General features: G+C 55.3%; 1 protein-coding gene and 1 long non-coding RNA gene across 2 annotated transcripts in view; both read left to right on the top strand.

The window, feature by feature from the left end:
* The first annotated feature begins 25 nt into the window (after window positions 1-25).
* Window positions 26-6,004, top strand: LOC115286296. The gene is made up of 3 exons (XR_003905973.1): window positions 26-358; window positions 3,171-3,325; window positions 5,793-6,004. It is a non-coding gene; the product is annotated as an uncharacterized LOC115286296 (long non-coding RNA).
* A 965-nt stretch (window positions 6,005-6,969) lies between these two features.
* The window catches only part of PER2 (period circadian regulator 2), a 49,556-nt gene continuing 35,603 nt past the window's right edge, over window positions 6,970-20,922 (top strand). The window contains exon 1 of the mRNA XM_029933536.1: window positions 6,970-7,046. The gene's annotated coding sequence lies outside the window, so the exon portion shown is untranslated. The remainder of the gene's footprint in view (window positions 7,047-20,922) is intronic.

The following is a 20,922-nucleotide window of genomic DNA, read 5'->3' on the forward strand; positions in this document are numbered from 1 at the left end:
CGTCTCCAAGGCGGCGCGGCCTTAGCAACGGACGCGCCGCGGCGCCCCGCCCCGCCCGCCGAGCCTGCCGGGAGAAGCCTGGACCAGAGGCGGTGCTCGCGTTTTCAGCCCAGACGGAGGCTCGCCCTTGGTGTTCGCCCGGGTGTCCGCGGTTCTGTCCCACCCGGTTCCCTCCCGCCCCGCACCAGCTCACCGCAGAGATCCTTCCAGCAGTTTGGGGGCTTTGTGATCTGCGTTTAGGTCTTTTTTATTAAAAGATGCTGATTGTAGCTCTTTTTTTATTGACATGCATAACATTAGTTTCAAGTGTAGGACATAATGATGTGATATTTGTATACATCGCAAAATAATCACGAAGGTAAGTCTAGTTCACGTCCACCACCAGTTTCAAAAACTTTTTATGGTAATGAGCAACTTTCAAATCAAACAGGTAACACAATATTATTAACTAAAGTCCCCATGCTGTCCATTGTATCCCCGTAACTTAGTTACTTGATGACTGGAAATGTGTACCTTTGACCCCATGGTCTGCTTCCTTTTTCTAATTGTACTTTTATAAATTTTATTTACATTTATTTTTACCATTTTGGATGCTCTTCATTCTTTGGGTAGATCCAGATTTCCGTGGTATCAGGCTCCTCCTGTCTGAAGAACTTCCTTTCCTATTTCTTTTGGCAAAGATGGGCAGGCAAGTAGTGCCCCCACCTTTCCTTTATCTCAAAGTGTTTATTGCACCTTCACATTTGAAAGATTGTTCACAGAGCATGCAAAGCTGGGTTAACATCTTTTTCTTTCAGTACCTTATTTTTTATTTTTTTATGTTTTTTATTTATTTTTGAGAGACATAGAGAGACAGCACAAGCCCTGGAGGGTCAGAGAGAGAGGGAGATACAGAATCTGAAGACAGGCTCCAGGCTCTGAGCTGTCAGCACAGAGCCTGACATGGGGATTGAACCCACGAATGGTGAGATCATGATCTGAGCTGAGGTTGGACACTTAACCGACTCAGCCACCCAGGAGCCCCTCTTTGAATACTTTAAAGATACTACTCCATTGGCTTCTGATTTACATAGTTTCTGAAGAGAAGTCTGCTGTAGTCCTTTGTTCTATGTATCTGGCTACCTTCAAGATTTTCTTTCGTCATTGGTTTTTAAAAATTTGCCCATGATTTTTCTAGGTGTGGGAGTTTTTTACCTTAAAATTTATATTTGATTGTTATTCGTTGCAATAAGCTTTACCTGTTTTACATATACTTACTGGTCAATGCCTTTGGTCACTATATACAATTATGTTACCACCACCACAATCAAAATATAGAACAGTTCATGCTCTCTAAAATATTTCCTCTTGGGGCGCCTGTGGGGCTCAGTCGGTTGAGCGTCTGGCTTCGGCTTAGGTCATGAGCTCACAGTACATGGGTTCCAGACCCGCATCAGACTCTGTGCTAACAGCTCAGAGCCTGGAGCCTGCTTCAGATTCTGTGTCTCCCTCTCTCTCAGACCCTCCCCTGTTCACACACTCTCTCTCTCTCTCTCTCTCTCTCTCTCAAAAATAAATAAAAGACATTTAAAAAATTTTTAATTAAAATTAAAAAAAATATTTCCTCTTGCTCACATGCAACCTATCCCCTCTCTCATGGGAGCCGCAAATAACCACTGGTCCACTTTCTGTCACGATAATTATGCCTTTTCTAGAGTTTCATATACATGGAATCATACAGTACCTAGTCTTTTGTGCTTAATTCTTTCTTTGATGATTTTGAAATCCATTAATGATATTAATATGTCATTCCTCTGTGTGACTGGCAGTATTCCATAATACAACTTGTTTATCCATTTACCGGTTTATCAACATTTGGATTGCCGTTGGGTTTTGATTACTTATAAATAATGCTGCTAGGGGCACCCGGGTGGCTCAGCTGGTTGAGCACCTGGCTCTTGATCTCAGCTTGGGTTGTGGTCGCGGTCCTGGGATCAAGCCCTGCATCAGGCTCCGAGCAGAGCGTGGAGTCTGCTTGGTGTTCTCTCTCTCACCCTTTCTCTCTCTGTTCCTCTCCCCCTGCTTCTTTCTCAAAATAAGTAAATAAGCTATAAAATCTTTTTTTAAAAATAAATGCTGCTGCTAAGAACATTTACATTCAAGTCTGTGCAAACACAGTTTTCCTTTTTCTTGGATAAATATCTAGGAGTGGAATTTCTGGGTGGCATGGAAAGAATATGTTTAACTTTACAAGATGCTACCAAGTTTTGAAATCGATGGCATCAGTTTTAATAGCCACCAGTTATGAATGTGACTTCTAGTTTCTCCATATCCCTGCCAAGACCCGACAGGTCGGTCTCTTTTTCTGTTTTTGGGTCACTCTTCTTAACTTCAGTCATTCCTGGGGCACCTGCATGGCGCATTTGGTTAAGCATACGACTTCAGCTCAGTTCATGACCTCGCATCATGACCTCGGTTCCCAGTTCAAGCCCTGCATCGAGCTCTGTGTTAACAGCTCAGAGCCTGGAGCCTGCTTCGGATTCTGTGTCTCCCTCTCTCTTTGCCCCTTCTCGGATCTCTCTCTCTCAAAAGTAAATAAACATTAAAAAAATTAACTTCAGTCAGTCTAGTCATGCTGTAATAACATCTTGTTATGGTTCTGATTTGCATTTCTCTAGTGGTTTGTGATTTTGAGCCTCTTTTCATGTGCTAATTGGATATTCATATGTATTTGGTGAGGACAGCTCATAAAATGATCAGGTGTTCATTGAATCACTGCTCTGTGCTGTGAAAATTAATAAAAGGAAGCATTGTTTAGCATAGAACGAGGAAGACAGGCTGAGCTGTCATTCCCAGCACTGGTTATCAACAGCAGATCCGACAAGAAGAGAGTGACCTTGCACCTGGATATAACTCTCCCATCCCTGCAGTTGGAGGAAAGATTTCCTCCCTGCCTGGTGACAGCCCAGCCAATGAGAGACGGTCACAGCTCAGCCAATGAGAAGCCACTATACTTCCAACTCCCACTTTGCTTCAGTGGTCTCTTTGTAACAGCCCTCCGCACTCACTCTCCCTTTATAGAAGGGAATTTCTCTCCTTTGTCCTACAGACTTGCCTATGGTTTTGCTGTAGCTTGCTTGTCCCTGATTGCAATTCCCTGCAGTAAAATAACTGACAGCTTTATTTTTAAGGTTGGTTAACAGGTGCTGGGGATTTCTTGGAGAACGATGTACCTTCTGGCAAGCAGTACTCACCCCATCCCCTGATACCCACTTCTCCTTGGAACGTCACTCACTCTGCTGCTGATGGCATCCAGGACAGCATGTGGTCACCCAGACAGCGGCAGGTGAGCCACCAGGGCCCATTTCCCTCCGGCAGCACCAACCTTGCTTCCCTCCACATTCACCTTGCAGGCAGTCTGTCTGTCTGAGATTTTACCGAGAAGTTAGGGGCCGCCTAAGAGAATGACCACCTGGGAGGGAAGGAATTTAGCAGGTAGATCTATTCCGTGATCCATGGGGGAGGAAGCACCCAGCAAATTGCACCCTCAGAGACGTTCCCTCCTGGGTGGCCCTCAGTTATTAACCCTTCTCCCCAACTTCCATGTCTGCCCCCTTGGCCAGAGCACCTCCATCCTCTGCCCTCTGACTTGTCAAAGCGTCCTGACTTTCTGGAAATCCCACCATCTACATATGGATCTTCTCCTCTACCCCCTTCCTGTCAGCGCTGGGCTCTCCCAGACTCGTCCCAAGGCAGGAGCAGGACAGTCTAGCGGCTCAGTCCCTTGGAACAGTCTGCGGGGACGGTAGACACTGTGAATCAGGTCTTCCCGGGGTCCCAGATCTCCACTGTTCCTGTGACTGTCCACATCATGATGTCTTCACCACGCCCATGTCCCGCCTCCCAAGAACAATGTTAATTCTCAAACAGTTCATCATTTCTGACCGTCCTTGCCCACATTGAAACTAGTATACCATATTCAAACGGAGAACAATGTTACCCCTGCCTTCCCCTCCCCTGCCACCACACGGCCCCACTCTGGCCGCCCTGAAAGTCTTCTAAACGGGGGTGGGCCATAGTGGGGCCGTGTCCTTCTTCATGGCCGGGCCCTTCGTTCTCGAAAGGCGGCCCAAGTGAGTAAGCCTCAGACAAAGGTGCACCAGCTTCCTGCCCTCCGGGTGTTAGGGAGAGAAGGGGGGTGTCATTCTCACAGGACGGCCTGGTGGACACAGAGGATGTCGTAGTTCTGAGAGCCGGAGTGCCCTGGCCTGGCCGTCTTCCCTGATCTGCTCACCGTGGCCAAGCTGGGGGCCCCGAGGCTCCTACGAGGGACCCCCCTCCGAACTCTGAACACTAGCCAGCATTGGCCTGAGTATGAGCGGAAAGGGAACTCAGGGAGGTCGCCGACCCTGGCTTCTGACCCAAGTGCCCTGCCTTCCCAGCAGGCACTGCCTAGCCCCTTTCCTGGAAGGTTCACGCGGGGCAGAATCATCTGGACCCGGAGCCGTGGGACGCCGTGGCCAACAGCAGCTTGTCTATGAGTGGTTGGCCAGAGCAGTGGGGCCACGGGGTGTGGCCCCTGAGGGTCCACGGAGGACCCCAGCCAGGGCTACACGAGGGGGAAGCCTGACTCCAGCTTCTCCCACAGGCTGTGGAGAGCAGGGGAGCCTTCTAGGCCAAGGAGACGCCACGCAGGCCCATGGTCGCAGGTCTTGCTGCTCTCTTTGGGGCCACAGGGCCATGAGAGGGGGTCTCCGAGAGGATCTGGGACAAGGAAGCAGACCCACCAGACCCCACTGAGGGCCCATCTGAGAGAGGCAGGCCACGGCCTGTGGGTACAGCCTCGGGGAACATGCTCGGGCCACCGCAGCATCCTCCTGAGGCCTCGGCACAGGGACCCCGCGCAGGAGTGCTGGGCCTGGGAGAGCAGGGCAGTGAAGGGTCCCGGACGCCTAGAAAGAGACGCAGTTCCACCTCGGAAGAGCGAGGAGGGCGGGGCCAGAGACCGGTGGGGGGCCTCCAGGTCTGGGGGCCTTCAGACCAGAGAAAAAGGGAACGTAAGAAAGAGTCATTCGTGAAAAAGGCAAGTGACTAAGTAAGTCTAGAAAATCCAGGCAGAGGAAGTGTTTGAGGAATACAGAGCGGCCGAGATGCTTTGCAGGAAGCAGTTTCTGGATGAACCAAGAAGACGATGGGGGGCCGTGACTCATCCCTGGAGAGACAGACGTTCCCAGAGACGAAGGCAGGGGGCGGCCAGGAGCCCAGGATGTGGGTCAGCCTGCCGCAAGGACAGGGAGGCAGAGACCCGGAGCCTCAGCAGCCCTGGCTCTAAGACCGGACCCACAGGCAGGCCCAGAAAGGAAGGCAGCAGTTAGTGTGGCCAGGCAAGCACCTTGCTGTGTGCTCCCCATCTAAGCTGGGAGGTGACTGCCGCCATGTTGTGAAACCTGAGGGGCCTACACGGAAGAATTCGTCCCGTCCTCTCTACCTGAGTCTAGAGAAAAAGAAGACAAAACCTTCCTAAACTTGCTAAGATCATCTCTGCCCCAGGACCTTGGCACTGGCTGGTCCTTCTACCCGAATAAGAACAACATTCACCCCCCAGATCTTCATAGAGCTGGATCCTTCCCATCATTTGGGTCTCGGCTCACATGTGACATTTCAGAGATACCAAAAATAGGTCACACCTGAATTCTCCAGCCTGCTATCTTACCTGATTTCCTTCAAAGTACTCACCACTCTGTGAAAGTATTTTTTTTACTCATATCTGGCCTTTTGTTTTCTCTCTCTTCCCCACCCCATTCATCCCCCAGAAAGTGAGTTCAGCTAGAGGAGGGGCCTGGCTGATTTGCCTCCCCGGAATCCACTAGACCTTCAACATTGCCAGACATGTGCAACCACTCGATCGGTAACTGTTTACTGGATGTTGGATAGACTGTATCTTGCTAAAACTGCTCTTTCCAAAGGGCTCTTAATAATAGGATTTGTTTATGCCATAATTTTAAATAAAAAAATTAAACTATAACGTTATGTAAACATGGGATCTCAGTGATGTTGAAGGTATATGTGTGTGAGTGTGTGTGCCTGTGTGGGTGTGTGTGTGGGTGTGTGTGCCTGTGTGGGTGTGTGCATGTGTGAGTGTATGTGAGTGGGGGGGGTGAGTGTGGGTGTGCCTGTGGGGGTGTGTGTGTGCCTGTGTGGTTGTGGGTGCGCCTGTGTGGGTGTGTGTGCACCTGTGTAGGGGTGTGTGCCTGTGTGGGTGTGGGTGTGCCTGTGTGGGTGTGTGTGCACCTGTGTGGGGGTGTGTGTGCCTGTGTGGCTGTGGGTGTGGGTGTGTGTGCCTGTGTGGGTGTGTGTGTGCGCGCCTGTGTGGGTGTGTGTGCACCTGTGTGGGTGTGCCTGTGTGGGTGTGGGTGTGGGTGTGCCTGTGTGGGTGTGGGTGTGGGTGTGCCTGTGTGGGTGTGGGTGTGCCTATGTGGGTGTGTGTAAATATGTCCAGCAATGTCAAGGGTTCAGAGACTATCTGGGAGTTGGAATCATAGGACATTTCTTTGGGTTCTTTATACCCTCTTGTAATTTAGATGTATTTCTCAATACATAAGCACTTTTAAATCAAAAACAAAAACTAAAAGTTGTCAGAGGAGGCCCCCCCACCATAGGGAAACTCATGGTATTGATAAACTGTGTTAGTAAACTGAGTCCCAGGTGCCCCTTTATGTACCCCCATTTATGTCTGACTGCTTCTAACAGGGTCATTTACAAGACTGTGAGAGAGAGAGATGGGGTCCAGAAGGTGCGGGGACGACAGAACTGAAAAGCAGGCGGCTACGACTCTCCAGGCGCCGAAGCCTCGGGTCCTGGCTCCTCCTCTCTGATTTTGCGGCGTGTCCGATGCCAGTGAGCTCCCACGACATGGTATGGGGCATCTGGACGGGCCACGCACCTGCAGCCTGTTCCATCCTGGGCCCTGAGTACATCTGGGAACCTTCTTGTCGCTGGCCCGGCGCCCGGAGGGGTCCCTCCGCAGAGGACGAGCAGCCCCCGCGGCTCCAGGGAGTGGACCTGCGGTCAGTCCCCTGCCGCCTCGCCCCGCCCCGTCCCTCCCTGCAGGACATCCTCACAGTGCCTCTGGCTTCTTGTTCTCCAGCAGACTGAAGTCAGCCCGTGAAGGTTCCGCGGCGAGCATCCTGGATTAGCAGTGAGGGGCCCTCTCACCCGGGGCAGCCTTTACCGTCACCCTTTACCGTCACCGGGTGTGCCAGTGGGGTGGGTTCTGATCTCTTCAGAGACCTCGAACATCTCTCCCAATAATTATCCGTAACAGCAGGCGCTCAGAGCAATGCCCCAGAACGATCAGGCAGAGCCCCGTCCCACAGGGTCCCTTATTTTTTTTTTTAATGTTTATTTTTGAGAGGGAAAAAGAGACGGAAAGAGCAGAGTGCGAGCCGGGGAGGAGCAGAGAGAGAGAGAGAGACCAGAATCCGAAGCAGGCTCTGGAGCTGAGCGGTCAGCACAGGGCCCGGACGCAGGCCCAACCCGCGAACTGTGGGATCATGACCTGAGCTGAAGTCAGACGCTTAACTGACTCAGCCACCAGGCACCCCGACCCCTGCGGTGAACCGGGCCTGGCCCGCCCCCAGCCGCTCGCCCCGCCTCCCGGTGCCCAGCCCCTCCCGTGCGTGCGTCCTTCCCACCCAAAGCTGGCTGGAGGTCAGGAGCGCAGCTTCCTTTTGAATTACAAGAAAACCGAGTCTCCGGTCTACGTCCCCCTGCCTGCCACCCTGCAGCGGACTCCCACGACACGGGGGCCCTTCCCAGGGCCACCTGCCCTGTGCCGCGCGGTGCCCTGCCCCGGTGCTCCGGGCACGGCGGGAAGCGTTGCGTGGCGGCTGCCCGGCGTCTCCGCCCCGCTGGAACGCAGGCTCCGGGCGGAGGGCGCCCACTGCACGGTCTCTCGGGGCGCACGCTGCACTCTGGGCACCTGAGCCCGAAGGAGGAGGCCCTGCACCTCCGCAGCGCCCCGGGGGCCCCTCCGCGAGGGCTTCGGTCCGTGTCAGCTCACGGCTAAGCTCCTCTCTGGGGACACTGCCCGAGGGGCCTACTCACCTGCTCCCCAGACGCAGCCCCCGTGGGAGGGCTGGTTGAGTTGGAGGCGCAAACCCACATTCCCAGGGGCCTCCAGCTGAGACGGCTGCTTTCAGGAGCACCCGGGGAGGCGGCCTTTAACGGGAGAATTTGGGGCTGCACCCCCCGCTGGCAGCTGGCCTGAAGTCCCCAGGATGGGGGTCAGAGGGAGCCCCGGGTGCTGCAGTCACACAGCCGTCCAGCAGGGGGCGCCGCCGCGGGGCTGCGAGAGGACCAGGGACTCAGACGGGAGTTCCCTGGGCAGAGCAAAAGCTGGGGGAGGCCCAGGAGAGGCAGCCCGCAGGTCAGAAATGGCTGGGGCCCTGCCCACGATTATTTATGAGGGCAGTGGGGATCCAAAGGAGGTTTAACTCTCAAGTCCGGGGAGTTTGGGGGATCAGAGACCACCTGACAGGCAAAGGGAAGGGAAAAGGAGTGGGGGGTGGGGTAGTGCGGGCCAGGGGTGCAGCCTTGCAGGCTGCGGTGGGGAAGAGGTCAAGCCCACACCTTGTGCTACACCTCGGATGAGCCTCGAGGCGGTGATGCCAAGTGAAATGAGCGGGGCACAAAAAGGCAAGTACCGTAGGGTCCTACCCACACGAGGTTCCTGGAGCTGCAGACGCCCAGAGATGGAAGAATGGAGGCTGGGGGGGGGGGGTCTGGGGGGCAGGGCCAGGAGGGGGTCGTGCTTGGTGGGTAGAGTTTGGTTTTGCAAGATGAAAATAGTCTGGACACCGGCTGCACAGCAAGGGGAATGCACTTGGCAGCCCGGAGCCCTGCACTTAGGAAGAAGTACTATGGTGACTTACACGTCACGTGTATTTTACAATGTGAACTTCAATTTTTAAAAAAGCAACCCTCGGGATAGGTCCCACCATTCACTCTACAGAGGGGAACACTGAGGCTCAGGAAGGTATCAGGGTCAATGGCAGGACGGGGGCTGGGTTCGCGGCAGGGTCCGGGCTCTGCAACCGTTGTGGCCAGCAGGGAAGGCACTGGCGTCGATGAGGGCGTTTCCCCTTAGGTGACCTCGCAAGAGGGAAATCATCCCACTTCTGGCTTCTCCTGAGACGGAAGCCCAGGCGTGACGTGCCAGAATGGCAATATTTAGCTAACAATTTACATTTTTTAAAGGTCAGGAGCGCCTGGATGGCTGAGTCGGTTAAGCATCCGACTTCGGCTCGGGTCAGGATCTCACAGTTTGTGGGGTCGAGCCCTGTGTTGAGCTCTGTGCTGGCAGCTCGGAGCCTGGAACCTGTTACGGACTGTGTGTCTCCCCCTCTCTCTGCCCCTCCCCGGCTTTTGCTTGCTCGCTCTCTCACTCTCTCTCCTTCAAAAACAAGTGAACCTCAGTTTTTTTTAGTTTTTTGAAATTTATGTATTTATTTTGAGAGAGGTGTGCATGTGAGTGGGGGAGAGGCAGAGAGAGAATTCCAAGCCGGCTCCACGCTGGCCGGGCAGAGCTGGACATGAACTTCGATCTCACTAACCGTGAGATCGTGACCTGAGCCAAAATCAACTGGGACGCTTAATCAGCTGAGCCCCCGGGCGCCCCAGCTAACAATGTAGAAATCCGTTCTCTTGAGGTGACTTTGTTCAGTCCAAAGAGACCGATTTGATACGTGCCCGACAATGATTATAAACGGCAGACAGGTGGTACTAGGCACGACGCCAGCCTCCAGGAGAAAGGAGGGCCACGCCGTTGAATGGAGCCCCTGAGTGAGACAGGCCCACCCCTGGGACTCGGGGGTCCACAGGCAGGAGAGCACGGGGTATTTTCAAGTTAAAGCGATCGTTTTTATTGTGAGTGCAGGGCCATTTTACAAACAAGCCCAAAATGATCGAACGCGCTGGGACCTAGCGGGCCCCCGACAAACGCTGAAGGCCCCAGGGATTGTCCTTGCCCTGGCTGACGGGGCTCTGCTGCCCGCGTGGCGCCCGAGGGCCGGCTCTGCGTCCCAGTTACCCACGGGCTGTGCTCTCGGGGGCTCCCATTGTCCGCCGCTGACTTTGCGTCCCAAGGCAGGTTTCAGCTGCGACCCGGGAAAAGGAAACGAGAGTCTTCAAAATTTTCCAGAAAGAGCTGCCCTTGCACAGGAGAGCCGGGGCTGCCTGACCCCCCGCCCACCGGGCAGCTCTTGGGCGGAACCAGGCTCACCGGGAGGGGCGGCTCCGTCCGCTATCCAAGCCCAACAAAGGCGTCACCGGCTGCAGGAAGCAGTTCCAGAAAATGGGTCAGTCTTTTGAGGCTGATGAGAGATGCTGGCCCGGCGCTGGGCACCCTCTCTCACACACACACACACACACACACACACACACACACACACACCTGCAGCACACACACGCTCGCGCACGCCGCACACTCAGCCGGGCCACGCAGCTGGAGGTCCAGAGCCACCAGGGACGGACGGGGCTGCTGCCGGTGTCACACGGCCTGGGCCTGACACCCTACAAAGACCTGGGGGGACAGCTGTCCCACCTGCGAGTCTGGGTCAGTTCCTTCATTGCCAGCAGGGGGCATCTTCGAGGGCAGATCGCCTCTGGAGGTACACAGCTGTGGCCTGAAATCCCGATGACCTGAATACTGAGCAGACGGGAAAGCGGGGGATAAAAGGGTTCAAAAAACAAAAAACCCTTGGCTAGGAAGAGGCAAAGCTCATCCTTGGAAAGAGGGGAAATAAGTCTTATTTTGAGTGAGGTTTAAGCAGATTTGGAGAACACTTGTAAACCTCGAGCCCAAGGTTCACCCCTAAGAATTAAAAGCCTGCCAGCATCTGGCACGGTGCTACCCAAAGTCGCCCCGAAGGAGCCGTTGGAGGAGTTCTGAGTTCCAGAAGAAGGCGGGAGTCCTGAGCGGCGAGCACAGAGGGGAGGGCAGGAGCGGGCGCTGGGCACCAGGGTGGGGGCGCCCGGGACAGGTGGAGGCTGCTCCCACCCAGCGCAGCCTGGCAGCTCTGTTCCAGGGCCCCGCGTCCTTGCCCAGGTGACGCGCAGGGACCTGCCTCGTCGTCACCGATGGAAGAGCGCAGCGCCCCACGTCCAAGGGCGTCAGAGGAGGTCGTGCCTGCCGAGGAACCAGGTCCAGGAGGGCAGAGCGAGCCCCCTGCGCCCCAGGGCCTCCTCCCCTGAACCCCTCACAGGCCGTGCAGGGCCTGTAAGAAGACACCCTTACGAGGCTGTTTGTTTGGGTTTAAATCCATGTGAGGAAGAGAGCACAGGAACTAGCCACCCCCATACCCTGGATTCTTTGTTCAAGCAAACCAGGAAGCCCACGACGATGCTTTCGCTGCCCCACAGAAATAAGTCACTTTTCCGTGTTCCCTCCCAGTGCCCTCCATCGGCATATATACGTCTTATACGGTCGGGCGTATAAGACACATACTCTGAAAAACACAAACTCGGCTCCGTCTTTCAGCAATATCACCACGTTGACTTAATTTTGGCCTCACAGGTACATCCATGCCCGTCACCTCTGATGGCATCTGTGTCTGGCCTTGACTCTTAAAAGCCTCCAAACATTCCGTATGCCCAATGCCACAGGGCATCTCGACCCCGGAGAGCCCACGGCTCCGGCCTCCGCCGTTGGCTTGCTGGGCGCACGGGTGCACCGGGCACCCATCGTCACCTTGTCTTCTGCAGTTTGTTTGTTGTTTCCCTGACTTCTGTGGACTGGCCTCGTTGTTCACTATTCTGGCAGATTTGCACAATAAATGTGAGGTTGGTAAATTCCCGGCCGTGGTTGCTCAAAATAGCATGAAACTAATATTTATCTGATTACTGAAGACAAAACGAATAGAAGCCAGACAAAAATAGTAAATTTGCAATGAGAAAAAATCTAGTGCTTTGGTTTTACTGCTCTGGCCCTTATTCTCTGTCTCTATTAAAACAGCCCGGGTCCCTTGAAGAGCAAGTCACTTCAATCTGATACTAAACATCCTGTTCAAAATTAGCTTTTTGTTTTATATTTAGTGGTTTATAGCATATATAACTATAGTTTTGTAATTATGAACTGCTTAGAACAGGGGCGCCTGGGGGGCTCAGTCGGTTGAGCATCAGAATTCCTCTCAGGTCATGATCTTGCAGTTCGTGAGTTCAAGCCCCGCATTGGGCTCTGTGCTGACAGCCCAGAGCCTGGAGCCTGCTTCAGATTCTGTCTCTCTCTGTCCCACTTAAAAATAAAAAACATTAAAACAATTAAAGAAGAAATGGCTAAAATCTATAAGTGCAGATTCGATAGAACTTATAATTGACATATGCAAGTGCATATAACATAAGAAGTACTCATTAAGGACACTGACAAATACAGAGAACAAAACTAATGGCACTCATCGTCCACAACCCAGAGAAAACGCCCTGAGAAGGGTAGCCACTCCTTTCTGGTTTTCTCTCCTGTGCCCGCACACAGACGAACTCCACTGAAGACACAGGCTGCCGGGCTCATCTTCGAGGGACGGTCCGTGTCTTTTCATAAACCGCAAGTGTCCATCTCTCAGGACAACGTCTGACATCAAGGGCAGGGGGACTCGGGCCAGCTGCCGGCCAGGCCCACCCTTCCGACCCCTCCAGAGCAGTCCGTCCGGACCTGGGGCTCTCAGTGAGCTCCTCCTGGCCTTTGACCCTGAGGGCTGGAAGTGGTCCGGGCCAAGGTCCGCCCGGGCGTCTGGCTCTCCAGGCTCAGAGCACGAGAGGCGGGCTGACAGGAACGGTCTCGAGGGCCAGATCATTCCGGAAGGATGGACCAGGGATGCCTGGCAACATCTCTCTTTCCCCGGAACCCTAATGACTGAACACCAGCACGTGGGTGGGCGGGGCCCTCACCCAGGGGCCGGAAACTTGAGTAGCCTCCCTTCGGCTGACGGTACATTTTATGGCCACAAAGAGCGGGAGTCGCTTGCCGGAGCCCTGGCTTCTCTGCCACAGACAACGTCCCGAGAGCCGCTGCTATAACCCAACACGACCTGGCACACGGCAGACGCCTCAGGCCAGACGTCAGAGGTCTCGTTGACTTTGAGAGATACTTTTACGACGAACACATGAATGAGATTATTTGGTGACAACAGCCCCTTTTAAAGTCGCCTGAACCACCTGGGAAGAGTCAGTAGGTGCTGAACTTTGGGAGACCCGCTTCTGCTTGTATCCGAGCAAACCCAGACTGTTGGAAAAGCAGCGCTGGGTGGGCCGGCGTGACAGCCCAGGGGGAGGAGAGGCGGCCCCCTTCTCTTCACGCACTTGGCCTTCGTAGGCATGGCCTCTTCCATAACCGAGTCACGCTGGCAGCTTGAACTTGGCCACAGTGTGGTGATTTACACCATAAAAACTGTCAAACGCTACAAAAATGTTCCCCTTCGGAGAGCCGGCTGTTAAACGTTTACTAGCCCGCTGCCAGAGTCATCCGGGAAAGGATTAGAACGGGTTCCTGGTGTAGTTGCCAAAGCACTGGGTTCTAAGTCACAGATAAGGGCGCCTGAGCCGGTGAATTCCCGTCTAGCCCGGCTGACACGTGACCTTCGACACAGGCCTGGAATCAAAGCGGGGAGGGAGCTGAGGGCAGACCTTGAGAACAAGCATCATTACACAAGGCACCTGCTCCAGGCGAGGCACCAGCAAGGACAGTCTGTTCTCTGGCAAGGTCAAAGGCACTTGCTTCTGCCAACGGGGAGGCTCCTGGGAACTCGGAGCTTTGAAATCCTCAGCTTCTTTGTCCAGGGGCCCACATCCACGGCCAGCGTCACTGCCCGTCTGACTTCTGACCTCGTACAGGGGACCTGTCCCGGCCGTGGCTTTAGTCTCCTCTGTAGCTGTGTGAACCTTATCAGAGTCCAGGGCTGAGTTCCGCGTCTGCCCGGTGGCTCTGGAGGCTGGGGATCTGCCGAGCTGCCCCGGAGGCCCTGGGACTCGCAGGCGTGGTCCATGGTTGGCAGCAAACTGTCCTAAGCCTACCATTTGCTTCCTGAGGTTTCCAGCACCAACACAGGGTTCCCCCTTTCTCCACCTTCAGCATCATTACCGTTGTGGCCCCGCTGATGAAGCCTCACAACTGCTTGCTCCCTCAATGCCTTGTTCTCTGCTGTCCCCCATGGAAACTTCCAGAATTGCAATGCCGCTGTGTGATGGGTTATTACCGGGCTCAGCAAAAGTTTTTCTCTAAAGGGCTAGATAGTAAACAGTGGCTGTTTTGTGGGTCTTGTCTGATCTGTAGGGCATACTCTTTGGCTTTCTTTTCTCACCTTTACCTTTAAATAATGTAAAGCCATTCTTAGCTCGAGGGCCACTGTCCCACTTACCGCCAGGAATGGGGTCCCTGTGGCTTTGAGGCAGGTAGGCAGTTCAATCCTAAAACAAACCCCCGAAAGTCTGCTTTCTAGAACCATTTTCAGCATCCAACGCCTTAGTGTAGATTCCCTAGAAAACAGAGCCTCCAGATCGGCTTAAGAACCAATGCATTAGGGGAGCCTGGGGGGCTCAGCTGGTTAAACGTCCCCGACTCTTGGTTTGGGGTCAGGTCATGATCTCACGGTGTGTGAGTTCGAGCCCTCTGTGTCAGGAGAATCCTTGCTTGGGACTCTCTCTCTCCTCTCTGCCCCTCCCCTGCTCATTCAAGCTCACTCACTCACTCTCACTCTCTCCTCTCTCTTTCTCAAAATAATTTTTAAAAAGTCTTTAAAAAAAAAAAAAGAACTAACGCTTTAATCTGGAAGTACAATTCCAGGGCAGCCAGAGTGAAGGCCAAGAGGAGGCATTGTCACACGGCCACTGCTCACGGGCGGCCACACGGGACAAGCCAGGCATCCACCAGGTCCCCGAGCTCAGCCTGCGAAACTTCTCGGGACTGGCCGAGCCAAGAGCCCTGCCTGGGCTCTCTGCCCCCTGGAGGGCTGGCACTCTCCTGCCCCTCACTGGTGAAGCGCAAGGCCTGCCCTGCGGTGCCCAGGGAGGAAATGCGGGAAGAACCCAACAGCATTTGTGACCGTGACAGAGACAGCGCTGGCTCTGAGGTCTGGCCGGCCCCACTCTCTGGGACGCCTCCCCTTTCTGGCACGTGTTGCCTGGAGCCCACAGTCCGTGATCTCCCAGAAGGGAGCACAGGGGACCCGGCCTCATCCTCATTCTCTCTTGGTTTGAGGGACTCACAGAGGGTGCAGACAGGCCGGACCAGGGCTGGTCTCACGGGGGGCCCCTACAGCCACGCGCTCCCCGCGGGAATCCCATTTTGATACGGTCAGACTGCGGTGCTCGCTCTTTGGTTTCATCTGCCAAGTCCTTGGGGCGGGGGGGAGGGGGGGAGCGCCTAGAGCTCTGCAAGGTGGGCCTCGCCGGGGAGAATGGCAGGTCTAATCTCCTAGGGCCTCCGCCGTCCACTTTCGTCCTCCTTTGCCACCCCCACCCTCCGCAGCCCCTCCAGTCCTGTTGCCACAGGCCCCCTTCCGTCCCTCTTGGTCGGCCAGCCCACCACGGCCCAGGTCTTGGCAGGCCATCCTTTTCCTCCTGGCGTCCTTTGTTCCCAAACCAGAGCCACACCGCTTGGGAGAAGGGCAGGTCCTCCCTGCCTGAGCCGGGGATGGGGAGAACTGTCCCGTGCCTAAGCCCCCACCCCCCTCCCCGGAGGGCCCGCCCCCTTGAAACCACCCACTGCTTTCTGAGTCCAGAGAGAGTTGCCGGGGGTCTCCCTGGATTCCCAGGGGTTCTCTCAGGGGCTCCTGGCCTCAGTGGGGTGCCTAGTTTGTGCCCCTGGTCTGAGGGAACTCCCCCAGGACAGGTCTGCCCAATTCCCTTGAGCTCTCATTCCAAGATGCAGGCAGGGGCGCCGGGAGGTCCAGACCGCTGGCTCTGCAGCAGGGCCCTGGGCTGGTCCCGCCACCTGCCACCTGCGTTGCCCGGCTGCGCTGATGTTGCCTCACATTGTGGTGACCGACCCACGGGAGCTGCCAGGTTTTGGGGGTGCCGCAGAGTCCATCTCGCCTCTGAGCACCTGCATACACCCCCCCCCGGAGGTCTCCCCACGGCAGCCCGTGGCCCCAGCAGCCTCCGTAGTGCTTCGGGGCTGGGGGTCTCCTCTTCCCCCCTCCGCCTCCCTCACCGGACCCGACCTGTTGAGGACGAGCAGGGAAATGGGCTCACGGCAGCCATTTCCCCCAGCTCTCTCCCAAAGAGGGTCCGCTGTGTGCCCCAAGGCTACTGCAGTCCACAGTCACCTGGGCCGGTCAGGTGACCCACCACCATCCCATTCTGAGTGCGGTCTGGGCAACCCCCTTTGTTTCTTCCAAAAAGCTGTGGGTCTGGGGACACACATATTTTTCCCACACTGGGCAGCAAGGAGAAGCCGGTGAGCAAGGACAAACATGGCGGGTAAGACACTGCGAGGCGTGGGGCAGAATGTACTGGAGGAAAAACCTAGAGGCAGAGACTGAGGCAGAGTTCCCAGGGCCCTTCCATGCCAGGACAGGTGCCGTGGGCCCACACGGCCGCACAGACAGACACAGGCAGGTGCTGGGACGTGAGGAGGGCTGCGTCCAGGTGCTCCCCCCCCCGCCCCGGGAGCCTCTATGTATCTGAGAGGAGTTAGGAGGCTGCAGGCGGCACCTGGCCACCACGCCACAGAGGGAGAGTTGGGTGGGGAGGATGTTTGGGGAACGGGAGGGACATTGGAGTTTGGACTCGGGTCACCTGGTTCCCAGCCTCCACAGGGACGCAGTGGTGAGGGTGGCCGTGAGGTCATTCTGTGTAGACAAAGGTTGTCCCTCTTGGGTGACATAAGACCTGGCCCCTGCACGATTCCTTGGCCCATCATGACATCAAGGGTGCTTTTGCAAAGCGACAGTGGGAATGCGGACACGTGCCCTACGGAGGTGTGAGGGTTAAAGGAGGGCACACGTGTGATGCGAGGTGCGTGTGCCTAACACAGTGAGCACGTGCTGGATCAGAGCTTGTCACAGGGCGAGGGGCGCCCCGAGGCCTGCGCCCACCTGTGAATGTGCAGCCCGGACCGTGGCCTCCTGAAGGGGAGATGCCTCGTTGGTCCCCCGGGACATGCAGAGCCCCCAACTCTTGACACTGCTCTAGGACATCGTGGTGGGGGATGTCTGGTGGCTACCCCACAGAGCCAAGCCTGGCCCTGCAGCCAGAGCCAGGCTGAGAAGACAGCCCGACCCACGGTGGGCAGGGAGCTGTCCGGCTGAGTGGCAAGCCACCCGATGACCAAGACTTCTGCCCCCTGAAGAAAGAGTCCCCTCGTGCATGGGGGGCACCTCGGACATTGGGCATCACCGCATGCACAGGTCACCTTGTGCAGGTCTTTCCTTGGGCTGCACCAGGAGACCGAGGGATCCTGGTGGCCCAGAACCTTGGGGGGGGGGGCGGGGCGGGGGTGGGGAGAGGAAGGCAGGGGGTTGAGCTAGCAGAGACCAGCTGACCCAAAACTCAGCCCTCAAGGCCTGAGGCAAAGACCTGGCCAGCACCTCCACCTGCCCCTTCCTCCCCGACCTTCCTCGCCAGAGGGGAGGCTTTCTCCTCACTTCAGTCCTTGGGCTTTAATGCCCTCATGGCCAGTACGTCTGAAGTCTTAGTCCTTTCTCAAGTGACATGCTAGCAAATGGTTTTGGGGCTTCCATTAAAGCGACATATTTTATTTAGAAAACAGCTAATAACATAAGAAAAGACAGAATCTTGGACACTAGTATTTCCATCTATTCACATTTGTGGTTGTAAACTACCATAATGAAGTAAGCGACTCTGTACAGGTTGTTGCATCTTGGAGACAACGCTGTGGTGCAAAAACAGATTAATTTGGAGAAGGTGTTGTAAAATAATAGTAACTGCCATGGACGAAAGGCACATTACACCTATTTACGATAAAAAAAAAAAACCACAAATCTCTCAGCAAAGTGTAAGAGAAGGAAACCTTCTCTCCAGGACAAGGAACATCCATAAAAAACTAAACGCCTAAGGCTAACATCACACTTCAGGGTGAAACATTGAGCATTTTCTCCCTCAGACTGGGAACGGGGTGGGAATGTCCACTCTGACCAAGGCAGGAATGTCTGGCCAACATGGTGCCTGTCACTTAGTAGCTGCCCAGGAAACGGCTGGCTGAGTGCACGAATGAATGAGACACAGGCTCGGAAATGGCGCGGAAGCCCACATCCCTAAGGATGGGTGCTGCAGACTGAGCCCAGGCATGGGTGGGCGGGGCTGACTTGAGCCACGCCCACCGGAGGACCGGGAAGCGGGGGGGGGGGGGGGGGGGGGGGGGGGGGGGGGGGGGGGGGGGGGGGGGGGGGGGGGGGGGGGGGGGGGGGGGGGGGGGGGGGGGGGGGGGGGGGGGGGGGGGGGGGGGGGGAGGGCAGAGCGGCTTTTGGCTGGGAGGCCCGGCCAAGGCTGACACCAGAGGCCAGCTCCTTCCACTGACGTCATCGCCTAGGCAGCTGGAGAAACTGGCTCACCATCTCCTTCCCCGGACTTCCTTCCTGCCAGCCTGCCTCCCCTCATGCTACCGGCAATATGCTTGGCCAAGGGTTCTGTCCTAGAGGTGACAGCTACCTGAACACATTTCTAGGTCAGTGTAGGCTGACGACTAAAGGATTCATTTCCCCCTCCCACCTAATGCCGCAACACACCCACCCACACACACCCACACCCACACCCACACACACACACACACACACACACACACACTCATAATTCTTGGCCCAATGAGAATAGCATCCATGGTCCTGGGGGCATCACCTCTAATACGTTGCACACAACGGATCCAGTGACATAGATTTTTGCATAACCCCCAACACTTAGGTCTCAACAAGTATTTGTGGAGCGAATGAAAGTTTCCAATAACAAGAATTAAAAAAAAAAACCCAGCAGGAAGATACTGAAAATAGATTAGGTTCTGAAGGTTCTAGAGTCCACGATGTTCGATAATTTTTAAAATAATGGACTCCAACATCTTCCTACCAGATTGACGATAGAAAGAGAAAGCTAAATTTAGGGAGGAAATGTGACATTAGGCCACAGGCTGAATATGGAGCAAGAACAAGGAAAAGCTGAGCAGAAGAATCTCTGTGTGATGTGGATGAGCTGTCTGTTTATTCTTGTTTCCAGAACAATGGAGCTCACCATTGACGTCAATGTACGTGAAGAAACAAAAGGCCTTTGGGTGTGTGCAGGGTGCAGCTGGGCCTGGATTTGCTTGTGCGAGAGCATGTGTGTGTGTGTGTGTGTGTGTGTGTTAGACAGGGAGTCACGGAGGGTTTCTAGGTGTCGGTGTCATAGAAACAGGAGGAGGGGCCGCTATCACCTTGGCGGGTGGGTGCACAGCAGGGCCCCCAGGGCTTATGTGGGAAGAGCTGTCCCGAGGAACTTGGTTATTTGCCCCCGTTTGCATCAGTGTCGGACAAAGTTGTATACACACCTTGTCAAGGAGAGGGAAAATAGTGGCTTCAACATAGGAATTCCTGAATGTAGGTTTGGCTTTGAGAACTAGCAGCTTAGTGTGCCTGCAGGCTATTGAGCAGGAGGAGTAGGACCAGTGAAGGGAGATTCTGGGCCCCTTCAGCCTTTCAGAGCCCAGCCAACCTCCCCTGCCCGCTGAGACCCTGCAGTTTCTGAGCCCCTGGCAGCTGAGCTACCTCGGAGCCTGCATGCCGTTTCATGTCCTACAAGCAAGCCTCAGCCCTCCAGCTGGTCTGAGAGTAAGTTCCACTCTCTCTCCTGGTTCTTCAAACAGAAAGCTCAGGCTTAATGTGCTCCCAAAAATGCTTCCTGAAAGAAAAGTGGCAGCCAGGATGCTCTGGACCGACCCTCTCCCAGAACCCTATATACCCCTGGCCCATGTGTCTCTGGCTTGCGCCTTCTGAAAACCTCCCTTTTCCAAATGCCTTTCCCTTCCCCTCTTCAAGTGCTGCTTCCTCCATGGACCCTCTGCGGATAACTCTGGCCTTGGTTAATTTATGATCCATGCCGCCCCATTTGGTATTTAAGTTCCCTTTTTATGAATGAGATCGTCCTTTTCCCCTAATGAAGTGGCTGGGAGCAAGGGCTTCGTTTATTTCTTTGGTACCCCCTCCTAGTAACAATATCCCCATTTGCTGCACCAAAATTTGTAACACATGATCTCAAATATAAGAAAGGCTACTTGGAAGCTGACCGTTCTGGCAGGTGTGGACTTCGATGGCCTGGGTGGACGTGCACCCCGGAGCTCCTGCTGGGCAGCTTTGGCTGGGTTCCCCAGGCAGGTTCAGCGCCCCAAGAAACATGAATGGGAGTGAGCAAATGAATGAATGGGAATGAAAGATGTCCGCAGGGAATTTCTCGCGGGGGTGCGCCTCTGGCCCGTAGCCACAGGTGACAGCCTTCCGGGGCCCGGACTTCAGCGGGATTTCGGCGGCCCCGCCGGCTGGTCGGAGGTGCACTGGACCAGGACCCGTCCCACACCCAGCTCCCCCCCGCCCGAGGTGGTACGCTCCACTCTGCGCTGCCCTAGCCGGACGACGCCAGCTGTCCTGAATGGGAAGCTCCGAGACCGGAAGTGGAATGGACCACTCGGGAGGACGAGGAGGGGGAGACTTGCGCGCCGCGTCTTCATTGAGGAACCAACGCGGTGAACATGGAGTTCCATGTGCGACTTATGTAAAGAGAGTGATGGGCGCTGTAGCCAATGGACTCGCGGCGCTCGCAGGCTGGGCCCCCTCGGTATGCAGATGAGGCTGAGCTTCGGCCAATGGTGAGAGGTGGGGGCGGGCGCGGCGCGCTCAGTCACGTTTTCCACTATGTGACAGCGGCGGCGGCGCTGCGGGCTACGCGCTGCTCTAGGCGGCGGCGGCGGCGGCG

Source organism: Suricata suricatta, chromosome 3 (genome assembly GCF_006229205.1).
Source record: "Suricata suricatta isolate VVHF042 chromosome 3, meerkat_22Aug2017_6uvM2_HiC, whole genome shotgun sequence".
Classification (NCBI taxonomy): Eukaryota; Metazoa; Chordata; class Mammalia; order Carnivora; family Herpestidae; genus Suricata; species Suricata suricatta.